Source organism: Ailuropoda melanoleuca, chromosome 8, assembly GCF_002007445.2.
Source record: "Ailuropoda melanoleuca isolate Jingjing chromosome 8, ASM200744v2, whole genome shotgun sequence".
Classification (NCBI taxonomy): domain Eukaryota; kingdom Metazoa; phylum Chordata; class Mammalia; order Carnivora; family Ursidae; genus Ailuropoda; species Ailuropoda melanoleuca.
In genome coordinates this window covers 109132261-109140369 of record NC_048225.1, presented here as the reverse complement: position 1 = coordinate 109140369, position 8109 = coordinate 109132261, and the positions used below count along the sequence as shown (strand labels likewise).

General features: G+C 34.8%; 1 long non-coding RNA gene across 1 annotated transcript in view; it reads right to left on the bottom strand.

Moving 5' to 3' along the window:
- The window catches only part of LOC117803264, a 174596-nt gene that overhangs the window by 53091 nt on the left and 113396 nt on the right, over positions 1-8109 (bottom strand). The gene's annotated exons all lie outside the window — the stretch shown is intronic.

Below are 8109 nucleotides of genomic sequence, written 5' to 3'. Positions count from 1 at the left end.
TTACATTATTCAAAACCTTACTTCTGTAAAAAGAGAAATTCTGAACCAAAACACAACCCTCCCTTTAGTGTACTCAGCTATGTCCTTTTAATCAGGATCTGCAAGATAATAATGTGGTGATTATCTGAACTGCCATGGCCCTCAGATTATTTAAAAAGAAAACTGCAAAAATGTGTGTGTATATATATAATAACACCATGGATCAAAGTTTGTCAAAATATATCACTTGGTTCAATTCAACGGCAAATGCGTAGAAAGGGCTCTAAGGGTGCAGAGGACTGGTTTTCTTGGATTTATAAGAATATAAGGAAAGAAGAGTAATAAGATGGATAAATGGGTGGATAAGTCATTATATAAATGGATGGCTAAGTCCTTATATATAATTACTGCTTAGCAGTAATTTTCCCACAAAATAAAAAATTATCACACATTATCTACTTGAATTGGGGAGTTAAGTATGTATTCACTCATTCAGTACTGGAACTTGTTTATGGAACTCAAAGAAATTTTCAAAATGCATTTTTGAGATGTTCCCAAAATTGTTTCTTTCTATATAGAAGTATGAATAATTTAATGTCACTATGGGGAGCTACAAAGATTCAACAGATCTTCTATGTTTCCGTTTTATTTGTAAACATTTATTTATTTTTGTTAGTATCTCCAATTTGGGGGTTATTTCAATATTTAAAATAGAGGACAAATAGCATCGCTTACTTTGTGCTTCCACAAAGTATTCATTTGATAGACAAAATTTTGTCTCCCCTTTGTCATGAAAAATAAACACTTAAGCACATGCAAATGGATACTCCCTGTACATTTGCAAAGTCTTTAAAGGAAGGTGTCACACAAACTGATTGTGAAGTATTCAGTGCCACCTTAAAGGTGCATGTAGTGAGAAATAGCTCCATACTTTTCACCTTTTATTCTAAAGGTCCCAACCTTAAGTTAGTCTCTCTTTCAATATGAAATTTAAAACTATTCCCGGGGGTTGGGGGAAGATGATTCCCACAGATGAAAAAGACTACAAGTTAGAAGGAGACTTAGAAATTAAAATTACATCCCTCCTCAGACACACAACACGCGAGGTTTCAGTTCTTCCCTCCAGTCTCACAGCTGGTAAGAACAGCGCCTCTCCCACCGTGCCACACTGCCTCTTCCCACAGCGGCCGCGTAGACTCCTTCCCAGCTAGAACCCGACTGACGCCTGGCGAGCTCAATTCTTACTGATCCTCAAACAGCCAGGCACTGCTCCTTTCACTGAGTATTCCAATTGTTTTTTTATACTCAGTTTGCAGCTTTCTTCTTGTTATCACAGAGTAAGATTTTATGTTTCATGCCTGTCTCTCAGGTTTTCTCTAACAATGCAGAGGAAGCCACAAAGCAAACTTACCCTGCCTAGAAGTAGGAGATGGTGGGTAATGAGTAAAAATATGGTAGGTGTCAAAACAGCTTGCTGAAAGGTTGGAAGCTGAATGACCCTGAATAGATCCCAAACAAAGACCTTTAATAGCCATTCTTTCCTCTTACTTCTCTGACTCCTCCCCATCCCAAGCTATAATTGTAGGTTTTCTGATTTAATAGGACAGAAAAAGGAACAATTGCAGATTTTTGGAATTAAAAAAAAAATCAGGTTTTTGGAATACTTGGTAGTGAGGATTTTCAGTAAAATATCAGATGTCTAACTTCCACATGTGGCTCTATTTATGTCTCTTTCACTCCATATGCTATTTGATTTTCTCAGTTATCACTGATGAGTGATCTTATGAATGGAATTTTTAAATAAAAGAGATTAACTTGCAAAAAATGAATAACAACATTAACATTCCTGGTAAAATATTTAAATATTCAATGATTGTGTAATGCCATTTTATAAAAATATGTCAATGGCTTTAAGAAATGAAATGCTTATATTAAAAGCTAAGCTAAGCAGTAGAATAGTAATAAAATTACAAGATATTGATATAGATACAACCTTCAAATTGTGAGTTTCCTCAAGCAGGAAGTTTTCCATTTTCTGACGGTTCCTACAGAATACATCTTAAAGCAATTTATGTTTGACCTCCATTAGATCAGACCTAAACAAATTAAATTATATATTCCTTAAAAACTCTTAGGTTTTTTAACAATCCAATGTGGAACTAGGATCCATGAATTTATTCAAAACCCTTTTGAATTTATTTGAATATCAAATAGCAATAATTCATCAATAATGATTACTTATTCCTATAAGTTTATGCAAATGTGGTTCCTTATATTTGCCTAGAAATAATCTATTTCAGCCTCGAAATAAAATCAACAGATTTTTTTTTAAACCAATGCTCTATTATAAAACTCTGAGACCTTTAGGGCATTGCAAACATGAGCTAGTGTCAAACTTCATCTTCTCCAAAGTTTTTTTTTTTTTAGTTTGTCTATATATAGAATTTACTCTACTCACCTTCAGTGCTTTACTTTTCTCCAGAATTTTCCTAATTTTTTGTGCCGCAGTAACTACGTGTGTCTATGGTATTCCTGATGACAGTACTATTGATATAGTAAAGGCAGAAAAAAATGTTTCCATTTCCTTTCTGATATCCTTTCTTACAACATTAATATCATCTTGGCTTTTAAACAATAGTAGCTTTCTGGCCCATAACTTTGAAGAACAGGCTGGATATCATTCCTGGAATTTCAAGAAAAGTTCAAATCCATTATCTTGGACTTGAAATTTAGGTTGAATTGACTTTCCTTTTGTCAAGTGGATGCTGGTGATCTGATCTTCCCAATCATTTATTTCCTAACATAAGTAATCAATATGAGTCATTGTTGCAAAACCTTTAAAAAAATGCATTAAAAAAAAAGATTCTTTTTCTCTTGAAAGATAAAAACATATTATTTGGTCTCAGTATCATTAGCACATTTATTTCCTATGCAAAAATTCTATCACTAGCCTTCACCCACACAATTCCTATATAATAGTTTCACCCCAATTATATCTAATGTTGGCCTGATTTGCTTGCCAACCACATGGTCATGTAATTTATTTCGTGGTGATGCCAATTAATTTAAAGTGAATCCTTTTCCCAACTGTGTGAAAAAGGTTGGATGTTGTCACAATAGCAATCAATTATTATATGAATAAAGAGTTGCTCATTCTATGTTCCTCTTACTGTTTTGTCAGATCTGCCATTTCATTTTAATGTGACATCATCAGGAAGGAATATCAGATGACAACTATTTACTTTAGCTATGTCATTTCAGAAGAATTTTTGTGGTTATATGCAATTACTATTTATAGTGTATGTTTGAATATAAAATGCATAAATGTAATTAACTCTAACAAGAAATGAACATACATTGGTGTGTTTCCAAGTATAACAGAAGTGGGAAAATAACATTTTTAAAATGACCTCATTTCTTTAAGAAATCACATTATTTTTCCTCTTTATTTTAAGATACAAAAACAGGATTGGATGTCTGGTAGAGGAAGAAAAAAAACCAACAATGCTTAACCGGGTTATTGTTTAGCCATTAAATATTTATGCCTTGTGTTATGTGTTATATCTAGATTAAAACCGGCTATGAATATTTCTGAGAAAAGAAAACTGTCTTGTTCAATTCATATTCTTTTCTTGAATAATGATTGTGTAATTAACTATTCCTGGATATCTCACATAAAATCTTATTGCATTGACTTATATTTTTACAAATAAGAATTTTAAAGCAGTTAGTTCCATACAAATATGATGTATTTTTTTGTTCTAATATTTTTAACTTTTTGTGCATTTAGGAAAATACATTGTTACATTTGGATCATTAATTTTGCAAGTAACAATGGCTCAGATAAAAAATATAATAAATATCTGGCTCTGTTTAAAAACGGATTTAAAAAGTCAAAGTTTTCATAATGTAGATATATTACCTATTCTTGCATTTATTTCATATAGATTTTCATTACTATATCTTATTTTTAACTTATCCTTTTAGGCCTTTAAAAAGTAAATATTTTTGTTCCTGATGCCTTTGAATTATTGTTTTTGTTCTACTTTCCAAATATATTATGTTTAACATGAAGACATAATCAGAATTCAAAATCATAAGACTGGTTTTTCCTACTTCTTATAAACAGAAAACACAGGGAAAATTCTTACTATTTAGTAGGAAAAGTGGATTTTAAAATTAATCATTCAAAGCAGTGTTTGTTTCATATCTGAACACAAATCTTTCATGGTATCACACCAAAATCCATTATTAAAAACCAAGAGCACTTCAAGGGAGATTTCAATGTGGAATTTATGATTGATTGATTACAAATTTGCTTTTAAAGTATTGTTTATTGTCCAACAATTCTATAGATTATTTTATAGGATTTTTTTTTGCTAGAAGCAGTCTTTTAAAATGAGTAAATAAACCCTAACACTAGAAGGTTAAAGATTGATTGGAAATTTCAAACCATGAGCCCTTAATGTGTTTTAAACCAGATAAAAAGCCATTTTCCCAAATGTTGTTTATATATTAAGTGATAGAAGTCAATGAAGAGTAAAAAGTATCATTAAGTAGTGATTTTAAGTACATTTAGAACTTCATTGAGAAATCTAAGGTTGTATGAATATGTGAACATATGGATATATCCACTAAAGGAACCCAGTTTCTTTAAGTTTCCGTCTTTTAAAAGCATTGTTCATTTTAATTGGTTATTTTTTTTAAAGATTTTATTTATTTATTTGACAGAGAGAGACAGCGAAAGAGGGAACACAAGCAGGGGGAGTGGGAGAGGAAGAAGCAGGCTCCCAGCGGAGGAGCCTGATGTGGGGCTTAATCCCAGGACTCTGGGATCACGCCCTGAGCCAAAGGCAGATGCTTAACGACTGAGCCACCCAGACACCCCTAATTGGATATTTTTAAGTCCATATAAATCACGTTTCATAATACCTCCATTTCAAATTGCAGTAAAGACTTGAAAAAAGAAAATGGAAGCAAATGTTAGTCAATTCAGAAGATTTATTTTCAAAATCAATAACTTCGAAAAGAGGCAAATTTAAGCAAAGTACATTTACTTTCTCATTCTGTAGTCAATTAAAATGAAATCATTAGCCCTGAAACATGGATGAACGTTTCTTAAGTCAATGTTGAAAAACTATAATCATATATTCTTAAGTGTTTGATAACTATCATCTGATAAATTGAGTTTTAAGGATTTCTCACTGAATTAATAATTCTGAAGTGAGCAGTGTAGAAAACAAAACAAATTTTTTAAGTGTTCAAAAACGTGCCATAAACTGGAAAGACAGCAGATTTGTACAGCAGCTCAGGAAGTATTTTCACAGAGAAAAGTAATTTTTACCTTCTGTAAAATGTACAATTAAAAGAACTACAGCATACATGATTATTGCAGGATAATACATGTGTCTATAAATACTGATAATTAATATCATTACATATAAAATATATAAAGACAAGGCTAGTTAAAATGGGATTGGCCAAGACTTAGAAATTGAGAGTCAATGTGTGAGAAATGCAGTGGCCATCCACCAGAGAAGAGCCGGAGAAAACATGAACAAAGCTTGCAACGGCATATGAAAACCATAGGCAGAGGGCCCAGTCTGACAGGGAAAGAAACTGCAAAAAGACACCGTGGAGTGGTTCTTTGGACCTTGGAAGAATAGAAACATAATGCTAAAACTAATAGAAATATCTTGTTAGAAAATCAGAATGACTGAAGTAGGATCAGGACTTCGGTTCACATTAAAGGTATTCAACGTAACAGTAAACTTGTAGGGCTGCCTATGTATGTCCTGTGGTTTGGAGGAATATAAAAGAAGTCCATGTTCCTCCTCAAGTAGCTAAAGCCTCTTCCTCCCAACTTCCAGGAGCAGTTACAAATGCTCAGGTCTTCCACTTTTAATGAAAAAGCTGTCTCCACACTTAGTCCCTGCTCTATTTCTCCCATGATGTATCCTTTTCACAGCGAAGCATCAGAAGATTTCGTCTGCACTTCATCCTCACCCATCCTAAATTCATTATTTAACTTAGTACAAGTGGGGCTTTTCTCTTTGGCTCTCACTTTTCACTGAAACTGCCATGGCTGTTAGAGACTAAATCTAGTGACCAATTTTCAGTACTCCATTATGGTCATTCTGAAGTACTGAACACCCTTAACCACTTCCTTCTTAAAACGACTCATGTGGTCTCTGTGGTGCCCTTTTCCACTACTGTCTTCATTCCTTAGCTGCTCTTTTTCCATCAGCTTCACGGACTCCTCTTTCTCTGCCTTCTCCTTCATTTCCCAAACTTAGGTTTCTGTTCTTGCTCTCATTCTCCTGTCCCTCAGTTCACTCTTCCAGGGGCATCCACACTCCCCAGTCTCCACCACGATGAGTATTTTTGACTCCTGGAGTGATTCAAGACCCGTGGGGTCTGAAGCTTAGACAATATGGAGGGCCCTCTTTAAGAAAAGGAACACAGAATTCTGAATGCAAAATTAGGTTTAAAAAAGTAAATACATACTTAAAACAAACAAAAAATCATAATGTTTGAAAAGCTGAAAAATACCACAGCATTATAGAAACCAAAAAACGAATACATTTTCATTAATTAACTCCCTGGCATGACTCTATAATTTACACCATTTCCATTATTTTGTAACATTATAGAAAGAATGGAAAGATAAATCAGTCTTTCATCTAGCATGGTTCATCAGATCTAATTTTTTATTACTGATATATAAAATGCAAAATACTTGAGATTTCTCACACAGATAAACTCGCCCTATATGGTGTTGCTATAAATTTGTGTCTGACAAAGGACAAAAACAAAATTTTTGTTTTGTTTTGTTCTTAAAGATTTGATTGATTTATTCGAGAAAGAGGATTGCAAAGAGGAGCAGAGGAGGAGCAGAGGGGGAACTGGGGGAGGGAGAAAGACAAGCAGACTCCATGCTGAGCGCAGAGCCTGGTGCAGGCCTTGATCCCAGGACCCTGAGACCACGACCTGAGCCAAAACCAAGGGTTAGATGTTGGCTGCTTAATGGACTGAGCCACCCAGGTGCCCCTCAGCCAAAGTTTATTTCACAATTCCCTTAAAAAAGAAGAAACATTTATAATTCTGTATTTCATTATCAGATACAATCATGAAAGAAAAGAACTTCTGTCTGACAGAGCATTAGTAAGAGCCAATTCTCCACTGAAAGTTTTGCATATCTGGATGATTAGAAGAATTTCCCACAGAACAACTTGTGGTTCCAGACATTCATACTTTGTTTCTCCTCCATGACCCACATTTTCCTATACCAGGCACCTTGGGACACTTGGCTCTGTCTCTTCACATTGTATCAGATGAATCAGCACATGGGGAGTAGATGTGCTTCTAAAAGCCTTTCCTGAATCAAGGTGGCTCCAGTAACATCCTAAGTACTCCATCCTCAACCCAAACTGTTGTATCATCATCACCTCTCAGTTGGATCCCCAAAACTCACCTAGCCGTTGTCGAGAGGGAGAGTGTGTGTGTGTGTGCTGGTTGTGGGGGGTGAATCAGAGTGGAAAGGGACAGTAATCTTAGAAAACTGTGCTTAAAATACCTTGTATCTGCAAACTGTACAAAAACATAGCATCCCTTCCAGAGCCACGCTAGTGAAGAGGCCTCAAGTTTATCTAATCCAGATAAACCTCTCCTCCTAGCTGTTACACAAACATCTCAAGTTGTACACACTCAAAATGATGGCAATCTTACCTCCAGACAACAGCACCTCTGACATTGTGTGCTATTCCTTCAGTTATCAGTCACCTATCACCTGGGTGCCTTAGTCTAAAATCAGGGAATCTTTTTTACAATTCTCCTTCAATCTCATCTCTAAATAATTGCTAAATGGGCGCCTGGCTGTCTCAGTTGGAGGAACGTGAGACTCTTGATCTCAGGGTCATGAGTTCGGGCCCCACTTTGGGTGTAGAGATTATAAATATATAAAATAAATAAACTTTAGAAAATAAATAAATAATTGTTAATGGCCACTGATTCAACTTATTTCCATCATCACTGCCATGGTTAAGCCTAGCTCAGGACCTCACCATTTCTTCTGCTTTTCCAACAGCTACCTAACTGGCACCCTCTGTGCTGGCCTTACCACACCGTGAT